The sequence below is a fragment of the Macaca fascicularis genome, chromosome 4 (assembly GCF_037993035.2).
Source record: "Macaca fascicularis isolate 582-1 chromosome 4, T2T-MFA8v1.1".
In the NCBI taxonomy this organism is placed as follows: Eukaryota; Metazoa; Chordata; class Mammalia; order Primates; family Cercopithecidae; genus Macaca; species Macaca fascicularis.
Genome location: NC_088378.1, coordinates 120,824,603 through 120,837,564, shown reverse-complemented (window position 1 = coordinate 120,837,564; position 12,962 = coordinate 120,824,603). Strand labels below are relative to the sequence as shown.

Here is a 12,962-nt window from a genome sequence, read left to right as displayed (position 1 = left end):
AATGCCAAAATCGACTCCTCTTTTGAGTTGGTCTCTAATTCTCTAACATTGTTTTTGCCACACAATCAAGAAATATCAATCTATTGACTCTTCACGAGAAGAGCTCTAGAGGGTATTCATGTTAAGTTTGTATATATTTATTTATGCTTAATTTAATGGGAATGTGTAAATATGGCGAGCAAGTAGTTTGGGATTATTTATCTGTGAATCTATACCTCTGTGAATGGGTGGTTAAAAAACCGCTTGACCCTAGGTAGAATCCTATCTGAATTTTTCTGTTCTTTATAAACAAGCTGTTATGGTAATGGGTAGAAATTGGTTTATTGTCCAGTGTTAATCTGATTTACATAAATAAAAAGATTGTTGTGTTTTTGTTGTGTTTTCATCTTCAGTTTCTTAAATGTGGACAATGTTTTTAATTCTACAGACAGAGGAAAAGTATAACAAGAAGCTTTTTTCTTTTTGTCTCCTCTCATTGAAGCACCCACAGCGTTTTCATTACAACAGAAATACAATAAATTTTGCTTCTCAGAAAAATGAACACCGTTTTTTCACTAGGAACTGTTTTTTATTTTTTAAATTCCAAATTTACATTCTTCTTTCCTATTTCTAACCAGATTTGCAATAAAAGCTAATGTTAACTGAATCTTTTGGTTTATTTTGCCCTTTACAAATCGAGGAGTCAAATTTACTTCCCAGGTAACTAGAGGACTCTGGGTCGCTGTCAAAGATGATGCTCCCTTCCCACTGTTCATGGGTTGGCATTCTGGCATCGTGTTCTAAGGAGATGGTGCACGGTGCAGGAGAAGTCTTCACGGCTGGGTGTGGGCTCCTGCACCCCTCAGCTTGGGATATGAAGGAGTTAACCCCCATTTCAAGATTGAACCTGACCCTGACCTCATTAGCAGTGCAAGACCCTCCCTAAACAAAGGAGGAAAAAGCTCCCTTAACTGAGAAAAGTAAAAAAAGTGTACATGTCTTAGGAAGTTGGGGGGCTCCTACCTTAGGCTCAGAGGCTCCCTAGAGAAGCCAGAGCTTTTCACACCTGGGTTAGTAGGCTTCAGCCCGGCCCTAATGGGCTGCAGTGATCAAACATCATCTCAATCTGTATTTTATTCCAAGGCTTAGGTGTCTTCCTTGAGGCCAGGAAAGCAAAATCATTCACGATGTTATACAGTTTGGATGAGTCACTGTTCCTTTTTGCGCCTCAAGATCTTTATCTGTAAAAACAAATATGGACCTCCTAACATCCTTTACTTCATCAATATTGCCTATAGTTTATTATAAAAAGCAGAAACAGCAACCTGTATATGAGTTCAAGGAGAACTGGAAACGTTAAATCGTGATGATCCCAGATTTATATATGAGTGCTTAGCATACAGTTTGTTTTCAGTTAATATTCCTCCCATACCAATTTTCTGTTTTTAAACGTGAATCTTTTTCAGTTGGACTTCCCTATAGGGAAAGGCAGAAAGAACAATGGAATCTGCTTTATGTGACATTTCCCCCTTTGTGTCCTATTAATTAAAAGCGGGGAGATCATGGCTAGAACTATAAATAGTGGAATGAAAGAAAAGAAAAAAAAAGGGGGGAATAAAAGGAAACAAGGAAGCAGAGAAAACCAAAGGATGTGTGCTTATAGGGACATACATTTATCTAGAAAAAAATAGATATGTCTTAGTCTCTGGTTGAATTGTTACACTGAGTGTCCTTTTCATTGGCTTTACAGAGGATGGGGGTTGATTACCACTGGGATTATATAAAGCAGGTGGTGTGTAATTTCCATATCCTATGGCAATTTTTCCCGCCCAAGGTTAGCTCGAGCCCTTGATAAACCGACCTGCAATCTATTATCCCGCAGGTAAGCTCCAGGCTACTCCTACCCACCACCACCACTTGGTAAAGAGAGGGTCTGAAACAATCACCTTTAGCAAGTAAAACCCAAGATTTTGAGGAGCCTGAAAATAACTGGAGTAAAGACCAGGCAAGATGAACCAAATAAGGAAAGTAAAGGGGTTAGAAGCTGGACAGCCCTGGGCTGCGTGTCACAGTCCCCCCGGCTCCTTTGTTATGGTGTTAGGAGGCTGTAGAGGGAGTAAGGAAAGAGCAGTAGCTAGAACCTCTAGGTCGTTGACCGGCCCAGCGCGGGGACCCTGGGTGACTCTGGAAGAGGGCTGCTGCGGTCCCTGACTGCGAAGAGTCCGCAAGATCCGGTAGGCGGCTTACGGTGACCCAGAACGGGTGCGTACCCGCCGGCCAGTGTTAGCGGGTTAAGGGCTTGATTAAAAATAGTGCTGAAAGGAAGACCCGATTATTTTTTTATGAAGACACATTCCTTTTCTTCATTTGCAAATAACAGTTCCGTAGGGTCCCTCCCCAGGGACCCCGGGCGCCGAAGTTAGGGGCCAACTGAGAGTTGTTGGCCCGGTGGGAAGTGTCCCTTTCTTGAGGGCGCTCACGGCTTCCCGAGGCAAGCTGCTTTCTACGCTTGGACTTCGAGGGCGGTTGTCTGTCATGTTGAAGCCTCAGAAATTAAACGTGCAGCTCGCAAGTCCATTAATTTTAGCTTCCCATTAATCTATTTATAAGTGAGCCAGCGCTTGCTCTATAAATACAGTCCTATAAAATTGAACTCCTTCCCATAAATCTTCCAAGTTGTTTATTTACATGTATTCCCCGGCTCTCTAACGATCCTCGTGTAAACTTGGGGAAGACTCGGGCAGACCCTACCCACGACGGGGGAGTGCGCTCTCCTCCCGTTCCTCCCCGTCGGGGATCGCGGCCTCCTAGGGGAGGGAGCAACTGCGCGCGGTCGGAGGGAGTGGCTAGAAAAGAGAGGGCGAAAACTCATTTTTCCTTCTTGACTTTGTTTCCTTGTTTCTATCCTAAACTCGCAGTCTCCATATTTCCCATCACACGCTCCACGGTGATTTATATAGTCATAAACAGCATTCTTGCGACTGTAGCTCCTCTCATAGCTTGAGGTGAGCTCTTTTTCACTTTCCTGGCAGCCACTACTTTAAATCAGGCCTCATAAATAACCCCATGGGCTTCCTCAGGATGCGGTCAAACATCTCCCCGGGTCTACTTTTCAGGCTTGGGTCTCGCCATGCCCCTCCCCTGGGTCACATGTTGGCGCATTCCCACTGCCTTTCCTTCAGGTTTCCAGAGCTCAATCGCCGATTCCAGTTGGGAGACTGGGTAACAACACACGCTCTGGGCACAGGGACCGCGGGCCAACGAATCGCGCGTGCGCCGCGCCAGCCTGCGTCGAGCCGACGCACACGGCGCCCGGGGCCCGCGTCTAGGCACGCTCTCCGGGTTGCCAAGCAGGGTGTCAACAAGCGCGCACGCGCAGATGCCCACGCAGGCGCACGCGCCGTGGCGCCTTCGGGCGTAACCCCAGCCGCCGGGACTGGCCAGGGCTCGCAGCTCGCCTGCTAGAGTTTGTGGCACGCCCTCGGGATCAGGGCACTGGGGTATGAAGGGGCTGCAGCGTGGGAAGCCTTTATTTATTTATTTATTTGTTTGTTTGTTTATTTATTTATTTATGTGAGCTGCGTGTGCCCAGATTGAGGAAGCAGTTTTGTCACACAAGTTCAACACGTTCCACGCTGGTCACAAGCTAACAAGGTCAGGTAGTGATTTTTCGCCCACTTGCTCGTAAACCTATTAGTTCCTGCTCACCCTGCTCTTCGCTTTTCCTCCTCTCTCCGAAGGGCTGCAGCCTTCTGTAGCTGACTCAGGCGAGAGGCGTCCAGGGCCCAAATAGGGGTCACACCTGCTGTCGAGAGAGTCCTCTGCATAAAAATGCTCTTAAAATTTTTTTAAATCAGCATAATGGCCAATGGAGTTAACAAAGCGTGACTTGCCCAGGCTGCACGGAGGGCAACTCTGGCAGTCATCTGTAACTCGACCAGTTAACGTCCCGAACGTGCCTGTTCGCAGAGATATTAGCAAACGTTTCAAGGATGTGGCTGTCAGATGTCATTAGCCAACGCTTGCTTACCCAACCATTTGCCTAACTGGGAGGAGGGCATGACCACGGCGTATAGGCGTAGAATTTGGGGTGGGCAGGAGTGTCACAGTTTGTTCCCTGTAATAGCCGCATGTTCCGAGCTGTGCAGACATTTATCAAATGACTGGAGAAAAGCTGGCACATGACTACTGGGCTACAGAGACGTGGAAAGGGAAGCTTCTCTGAGACTGGGACTGAACATGCAAGTCATGCAAGTCTTCTCTAGTGTGGAAACTCCCCAAACCAGACAGAACTACTGCCTAGAATAGGGTGGAGGATCGAGTCCAGTCACTGAGCCCTAGCACTTGCCATGTGAACCATAAGGCCCTGAACACTGGAAATTCAGCGTCAGGACTCTCAATCAGATGCCCTGCAGCTCGGAAGCACCTGATTGCGCGGAAGGCTGGTGGTGGTTACTTGGGCAAAGAGAGTGCGACTTGAAACTCGAGTTTCTCGGATTTAGGAAATCCGATCTTTAGTTTCTACACAGCGTTGGATTTTACTTGTAGTCAGCTGCTTGTTCTAAGTTTGAAAAGGGTCAGGTAGGTGTTGTACAAAATGACTGAGAAAGTGCTAGGCAATGCAACGAAAACAAGTATAAAACCAAATCAAGGCTCAGTGCTCCATTAGCTAGTCCTCGCCAAACAAATAAAAAACATACAAAAAAATGCCAGTACTAACTTTTGAGATTAAAGCATCAATCTTGGGAAGAATTTTTGGCAAATGTTATCCTCTCCGATACCTGATTTGCCAAGTGACTAGGTGAAAGGCCCTTTTGGGGGACTGTAGTTAGGGCTACTTACCACACTCATACACACAATATTGCAATATGGGAACTCCCCAATATCAGGACTAAATAAAACTCAACCACAACAAAGTAGTGTTTGCTGATGTGAATTTTCTTTGCCATGAGAGACCCATGTGTTAAGCAGAAGGGATTTTTGTTGTTGCTGTTTTTCTCATTGCTTAGGTTTAAAGACTCTTGCTTTTCTTGCTTTCAGTATAGAATTCTTTTGGCCAGGGATTCCTAAAGATGGGGAACTATCAAGATTGAGGCAAAAGCAAGGCTTTTAAAAAATAGGTTGTTTCACATGCTTTTCCTTTTGTTATGTTTGGAGGCAGAAGAGGGGGGCCACAGGCATGAGCCCTCCCAGTGAAATGAGCCCCCGAATCATGTGTTCACTTTTATGTTCAATCGAAATATTCTTTTCTTCTTCAAAGATGAAGACCATTCAAGACAATGGGGCCAAATAATCTAAAGAAGGATCAAGATGATCTCGGTCCCTGCGACCTTTTACCCTTCCTTTAATTCTCAGGAGTGAACATCTGTGTTTGGAGCCAATGTCTGAAAGTAATAAAGACAATTAGAGCATTTTATTTTTTCTTGGGGAGGGGGAGTTGGGTGCCAGTGTGCAGAGGTTAAATCTTTGTCTATGACACTGCTTTTCAGGATGAAACTAGTGGAATAACATCCACTAAGCCTTGCTGCTTCTCAGGCCCTGAGGAATGGAGTGTACTAATTATGTACTCTCAAGATATAGGTAATTCATATGTTTCTTCCCCATCTTTATTAGTCTGTGGGCATTTAAAAAACGATCCTATCATATGTCACCTATACACCAGGAACAGAAGACAGTCTGCCTCTCTTCAACCTTGTTTGGGGTTTACTTTCAGGTGTGAGGACTATTAAATTAGGTTCCGGAATACGTTCTCACTCTCTCATCAGTTTTGTGAAGGCGCTTCCCTCTTTCATTGACCTAAAAACAAACTAAAGTCAAACCACACCCAAACCTTGACAAAACACTAATACTCACTACGTTTGTCAATTTTTTGAAAAGTGTTTCAACCTTTAGTGCGTAAAACTGCAAAGTCCACTAATCTCAAGCCCATTCGAAAGGGTCAAAGATCTGAAAGAATAAGATATTGCAGAGATAACCAATTAGAGAAATTTATCTCCAAAACAAATGTCAACAGTGAAATAACACATTTTCTCAATACATGTTGTCCTTATGGCACTCTGTTGTGGGTTTTTGATGATCCAAAGCTTGTCTCTTGGAAAGGATATACCTGCGATCTTGAACGAGCAAACCTATTACATATGCATGCAGAAAACTCCATAACAACTTAAAACTTTTGGGTGAAGTTAAGGTTGAAAAGTGACAAAATATCTCTCCATATCTCTATCCCTCTGTATGTATCTCCTGGAATCACAATTGCAGTGAAACTTTTTTCCTAATGGAGGTCATTTGGAAAAGCCATCCTATTTTTAATGTTTTAAAATTTGTAGAAGGGTATGTGTCTAGTAACCACAGTGTGAAACCTTAAAATGAGGGAAGAGTTTTCCTGTCAACTGGATACTGGATAGCTTCCCTGCATGTCATCACTCTAATGTCAACACAGAAACATGAGTTTGCGGTTGAATCATTCTACATTTAATCACATATGTGCACACATAGAAGACTGTTATCACTCATCATTTCTCCTTGATGTTAAACATGTGTTGGGAATTTTGGAACTCTAACTTCTCCAGGTCATTCGTATTTGTGACTTTGTTCTTACACATGCAGTTTAGAAACCTACAAGGTGATAACTAGGTTATTCTTCTGTTCCGTTTTTTTTTTTTTTTTTGCTGTTAATAACTCTGTCCTTCCTTTCCTCTCCCTCACTGACTCCCCCCACCCCAGCATTCTGTCAAGCAGTAGGCTGTAAAATAGTTATCCAGACCAGCAGCCAGGCAAGTGCCGTTTGAGAGTAATTTCTGCCCCAAGCGTTTAGCCCAGGGCAAAGCAAGCGTGCTCTCTAACTGATCAACCTGGATATTTCATTATTCATTAATTTACTGTTTAACCAAATCCCACTCATTATCAGAGGCAACGCTTGGCAGAGCCCAGCGAACAGTAGCAGTTGGTGTCAGGCGTGGAGAATTGGCCCATTTGATCCTGGGCTGTTTTATTATTCAACACCACTGACTGAGAAAAAGGTCCATGAATAATAAAGAGCCAAAGCGTGTTTGAACTGAGAAGCATGACACAGCCTTACAAAACAGCAGTTAGAAAATTAAAGGCAAGGTGGCCCAGACTTTGCATTTTTTATCTTGGCTGTGGGCACAGACATTTATATCCCTACATTGTTTTCAATGATTTTTTTTTCAAGTCTTTAAGACAGAGACATTTGTTTCAGTTGCACCCTTTCAAAACAGGCCATTGAAGAACTCAGGAGCAAACTTACACAGCAAGAAACAAACATGCCTCCAGATGGGAACTTGAAAATGTAATTTCTAACCTTATAATCAGTTAGGTCCTTTGTGGCCCTTCTCAGCTATAGGGAAGATTTGGGTGATTTTAATTCTCCTTTGGGCCTGCCATCATCCATACCCTGGGTTGTTTTAATAATATAATTCATCATGCCAATCAAACACATGTTATATTCCTTTTCTATCCAGCTGATTCCTTGACAAGTCTTTGGGTCCATAAGCACCTGGCCACACAGGGCATATAGCAAGGAGTTTATGGGCCTTATAGGTAATATTTAAGGTCTCATTAATACGAAAGAAGGGCTTATGAAATATATATGGATGGAGGCAGTAGAAGCACCTTTTCTGAATCTACACCGGCAACAGTGGTCATGAGTTCTCAGGCTCTTGTTAGGTCTGTAAGTGTACAGTTGAATTGAATACACTTGTTGGATCTATTAGTGGCAGGCCTGAAAGTATGGTGTCTGTAGGACTGATCTATCCTGTCATTTGTTCTACTCATGCATCTTTTTAATCCATTGCTTTATAGTCCTTGAATAAGTATGATGGAACTTAAAACTGTAATGATAGCAGTACCTTTTTAATGTTTCCTTCTACTACCTACTAACATTTATCCACACACAGCTTTACTTAGGCAGAAAAAAAAAAGTGCAGGAGCTATGGCTCTTTTATTTAGATAAACAATAGCTGTGTAGGAAAAAGTTTCTGACTACCAACAAAGTCTACATGGGCTACCTATACCCATCAAAAGTAATATATAGCTGGGCATGGTGACACACACCTGTAATCCTAGCTACTCTGGAGGCTGAGACAGGAGAGTTGCTTGAGCCCAAGAGTGCAAGACCAGCCTGGGCAATGTGGTAATACTCCTGTCTCAAAAAAAAAAAAATGTAATATATATAACCTTCATAACTTGGCCAGGTAGAATGGCCTGGGCACTAAATACTTAGAATGACATGTAAAAGCTCCTGTTCAAAGGTGGTAGTGGTGAAACCAAATTTCAAGTGATTTTTAATACTGGCATCTGTAAACCAATGCCGAAAGCACTAGAGGGATGTTAACATTTTTTACCTCAGGACATTTGCTTGCTTATATGGTTTGGCTGCGTCCCCACCCAAAGCTCACCTTGAATTGTAATAATCCACACTTGTCAAGGGCAGAGCCGGGTACAGATAATTGAATCGTGGGGTCAGTTTTCCCCATACTGTTCTGGTGGTAGTGAATAAGTCTCACAAGATCTGATGGTTTTATAAATGGGAATCCCCCTGCACAAGCTCTCCTGCCTGTGCCATGTAAGACATGCCTTTGCTTCTCCTTTGCCTATTGCCGTGATTATGAGGTCTCCCCAGCCATGCTGAACTGAATTCATTATACCTCTTTCCTTTATAAATTACCCAGTCTTGGGTATGTCTTTATTAGCAGTTTGAGAACAGACTAATACACTTGCCTTGGATGCATTTGGAAACTGTTGTTAATATGTTGAATATAAAATAGGATGCAACATTGGCTTGGAAAGCGTTCTTTTAACATCATAAGATGTTAAAGAATGGCTTGTCCAACATCATGCATGTAACTCTTGACAGAACTGCAAATACAACTTTGATTTCAAAGTGCTCTTTCCTCTACAATAGATGTTAGAGCTTAGGTTTCTATTTTAGATATTAGTGTCAATTATTTTCTACGTAACTTTCTATAGTTTTGAAGGAAGAGAGCTTAAAAAAATTCTGATCCCATTGGACTGGAGTACAGTATTTTTAAACTTATAACTTTTTACTTTCATTTTTTATTTTTAAAATTTCAACTTTTATTTTAGATTACGAGTTACGTGCACAGGTTTGTTACGTGGGTATATTGCAAGATGCTGAGGTTTCGGGTATGACTGAACCCATCATCCAGGTAGTAAGCATAGTTCCTAGTAGGTGGTATTTCAACCTTGACCTCCCCAATCCATTTTATTTATTTATTTATTTATTTATTTATTTATTTATGACAGAGTGTTGCTCTGTCACCCAGGCTGGAAGTGCAGTGATGTGATCTCGGCTCGCTGCAACCTCTGCCTCCTGGGTTCAAAGGATTCTACTGCTTGAGCCTCCCGAGTAGCAGAGATTATAGGCGCCCTCCTCCATGCCTGGCTAATTTTTGTATTTTTAGTAGAGGCCAGCATCCACATGTTGGCTAGGCTGGTCTCAAACTCCTGACCTGAAGTGATCCACCTTATACTCATCAAAAGTAACATATAGCCGGGAGCCACTGTGCCTGGCCTTCCCTCCCTCCCCCGTCTTATTGTCCTCAGTGTTTATTGTTCTCATCTTTATGTAAATGTATACCCAATACTTAGCTCTCACTTGTGAGGATATGAAGTATATTTGTTTTTCTGTTTCGGTATTAATTAAGTTAGAATAATGGCCTGCAGGTGCATTCATGTTGCTGCAAAGGACATGATTTTGTTGCTTTTTATGGCAGCATAGTATTCCACCGTGTATATGTACCACATTTTCTTTATTCAATTCACTGTTGATGGGCATCTAGGTTGATTCCATGTCTTTGCTATTGTGATTAATGCTTCAATGAACATTCAGGGACATGTGTATTTTTCATAGAATGATTTATTTTTCTTTTGGGTACATATATCCAGTAATGAGATTGCTTAGCTAAATAGTAGTTCTACTTTTAGTTCCTTTTTGTTGTTGTCCCAGATTTATTGAAAATAATACAGCATTGCAGAAAAGATTTAAACAGGTCCCCAAGGCATTTTGAAATTCATCCCAACTGTAGGCTGAGTGACCTGCAGGTTGGACAGACTGCCGAAGTCCAAAAGCTTCAGCATTTCCTTAGTGTCAGAATCTACTTCAATGATCCCCTGATCCAGGGCTGAGACCTCAGGAACATAATTGTTTTTCCTTTCTCTCACCTCCTCCTGCAGCTTGATGGAGATACCTCTTACTGGGCCTCTCTGAATCTGCTTCATCTGATAGGTGACATAGCCTACTATCTTGTTGTGGAGCTTCTTGCTGGGGATAATGGTGATCTCCTTGCACATGCACTTGTTTGATTGGAAGTCGTTGCTCAGGCGCATGTAGTACTTTTTGTGTGATGATGCAGGCAGCCTTCTTCACGGTTTTGGTGAAAACGTGGCCCATGTTGGTGGGTCCTTGGTAAAAGAGGTAGTTCTTTGAGAAATTTCCAAACTGCTTTCCACAGAGGTTGAACTGATTTAAATTCTCACCAACAGCATATAAGTGTTTTCTTTTCTCCATAGCCTCACCAACATCTGTTATTTTTTGACTTTTTCATAACAGCCATTCTGACTGGTATGAGATGATATCTCATTTTGGTTTTGATTTGCATGTCCCTGATGATTAGTGGTTTTGAGCATTTTTTAAATATGTTCATTGGCTGCTTGTATGTCTTCTTTGAGAAGTGTCTGTTCATGTCCTTTGTTCACTTTTTAATGGGGTTATTTGCTTTTTGCTTATTAAATTGTTTAAGTTCCTCATCGATTCTGAATATTGGACCATTGTTGGATATATATTTGTGAATATTTTCTCCCATTCTGTAGATTGTCTGTTTGTTCCTGAGTATGTTATTTTTAAAAACAGATCCTTTATAATGGATACTCTTTTGGTACACAATTTTTGGCATTACTTGCAAGAAGAGGGAAAAATTTTTCTTCCAACTTGGTTGGTATTGGAAAGTCAGGGTAATAAGATAAAGAACCCTGTTGTTTCCCTTCTCAATATGGGAGACCAAGTTGTTCACCTACTATTATAAATAAAAGTTAGTATAAGTTATTATAACTAAGTATGAACATGATTGAAACTTATGACAGATAAAGATAATGCTTTGACTTCTCAAGTCATACTACTAGCCCTGATTAAATCCACACCCTTGGGTTTGCCCACATGTGAAGAACTCTTGAAGTGAAGAAAATTAGATAAATATCAAACATTCATCCACTTGAGAATCACAAGGTCCTTGTTCTCGGTTTTTTTTTTTCCTAACCTTGCTCTAGGTTGAATTGAATTTTTATCAATTCAGTATCTTGAATTGATCCAGATATTGAATCTTTTTCCAAAGTGAGATGTGATCTAGGACTTTTAAGATTCTTGGGTATCACTTTAAGTCTTTGGGATTTAGAACTTCAAAGGGTTGGGAAGAGCAGCGCATGAGAGGAACTCGTCTTCATAATCCGTTTAGAAGAGAAGGTCTGTTGAACATTCGGAAGGGGAAAAATTTGACATTTTTTCTGGACTTCGTGAATCATAAAGACAAAGAGGCTTAGTATAAGTATCACTTCACCTGAGAAAATGTCCTTTCCTAACTCCTCTACCTGTTATAATTCCTCCTTTTTAACTTCTCTATCAACTATTCTATTGCTGGCTGCACATTAGAATCACCTAATTAAAAAATAAATACTAGTGCCCCAAGCCCCATCCTCTGCTTTATTTGATCTGGGACACTGATATTGCTTCAAAAAATCCCTAGATGATTCTAATGTGCAACCAGCATAGCAAAACAGTGCCGTATGTTCCCAGAGCACTTTATTTCATAACTGGACACTTACTCTGTTGTCCCATAGTTCTTTAAAATTCTGTCTCCCTGGTCGCTTCATATGATAAACTGAGTATGAAGACCACGTCTTAGTCAACTTACATAAGACATAACCTCTAGGAGTTGCTTGCTCATTGAGTTCTTCTCCTCCTCCTCCTCCTCCTCCTCCTCCTTCCTCCTCCTCCTCCTCCTTCTCCTCCTCCTCCTCCTCCTCCTCCTTCCTCCTCCTCCTCTTCTTCTTCTTCTCCTCCTCCTTCTCCTCCTCCTCCTCCCCCTTTTCCTCCTCCTCCTCTTCCTCCTCCTCCTCCTCTCCCCCTTCTCCTTCTCCTTCTTCTGATGGAGTCGCACTCTGTTGTCCAGGCTGGAGTGCAGTGGCACGATCTCGGTTCACTGCAATCTCTACCTCCCAGGTTCAAGCAATCCTCCTGCCTCAGCCCCACTAGAGGCTGGGATTACAGGCATGTGCCACCATGCCCAGCTAATTTTTGTATTTTCAGTAGAGATGGGGGTTTTGCCATGTTATCCAGGCTGGTCTCGAACTCCTGACCTCAGGTAATCCACCCGCCTCAGCCTCCCAAAGTTCTGAGATTACAGGCATGAGTCACTGCGCCCGGCCTAATTGAGTTCTTCTTTTTAAAAATCCCCAACACATTCTACTGAACAATCACCAAGTTCTACAATCTGGGGCTACATCAGAAAATAAGACAGACCTAGTCCTTTACCTTATGAAATTTACAGTATTTTTTCCTTGAGGGCAATTATATTGTCCTTGCATTTGCAAATCTATCTAGGGTTCGCTAATAGCTCACCAAGAAACATCACAGTAGAACAAATAATTATTAAGTGCTTTCTGTTTGCTAGCCACTGTGCTAGGTCTTGGCTACAAGAGGGCAGATGAACCAAGCTACAGAGGTCTTGATTGGGACATACTGTTTTATCTGCCCTTAGGACTGACCCATTCTGTGTTTTCTAAAACTTGTATGTTTGTGAAATTTTCATTTAAACTCCACTTACTTGACACATTAAATCACAAAGATTTTTAAAATCTAGAAGATTTCTACAAATTACTAAAAAATCGTATGGTTTCAGTGCCTACTCCTGCACTCTAAATGGTAAATAGAATGAATAGATGTTTGTAGA

At 42.0% G+C, this 12,962-nt stretch overlaps 1 pseudogene; it reads right to left on the bottom strand.

The window, feature by feature from the left end:
• Window positions 1–9,955: 9,955 nt before the first annotated feature.
• Window positions 9,956–11,430, bottom strand: LOC135970431 (small ribosomal subunit protein eS17 pseudogene; annotated as a pseudogene).
• Window positions 11,431–12,962: the final 1,532 nt, after the last annotated feature.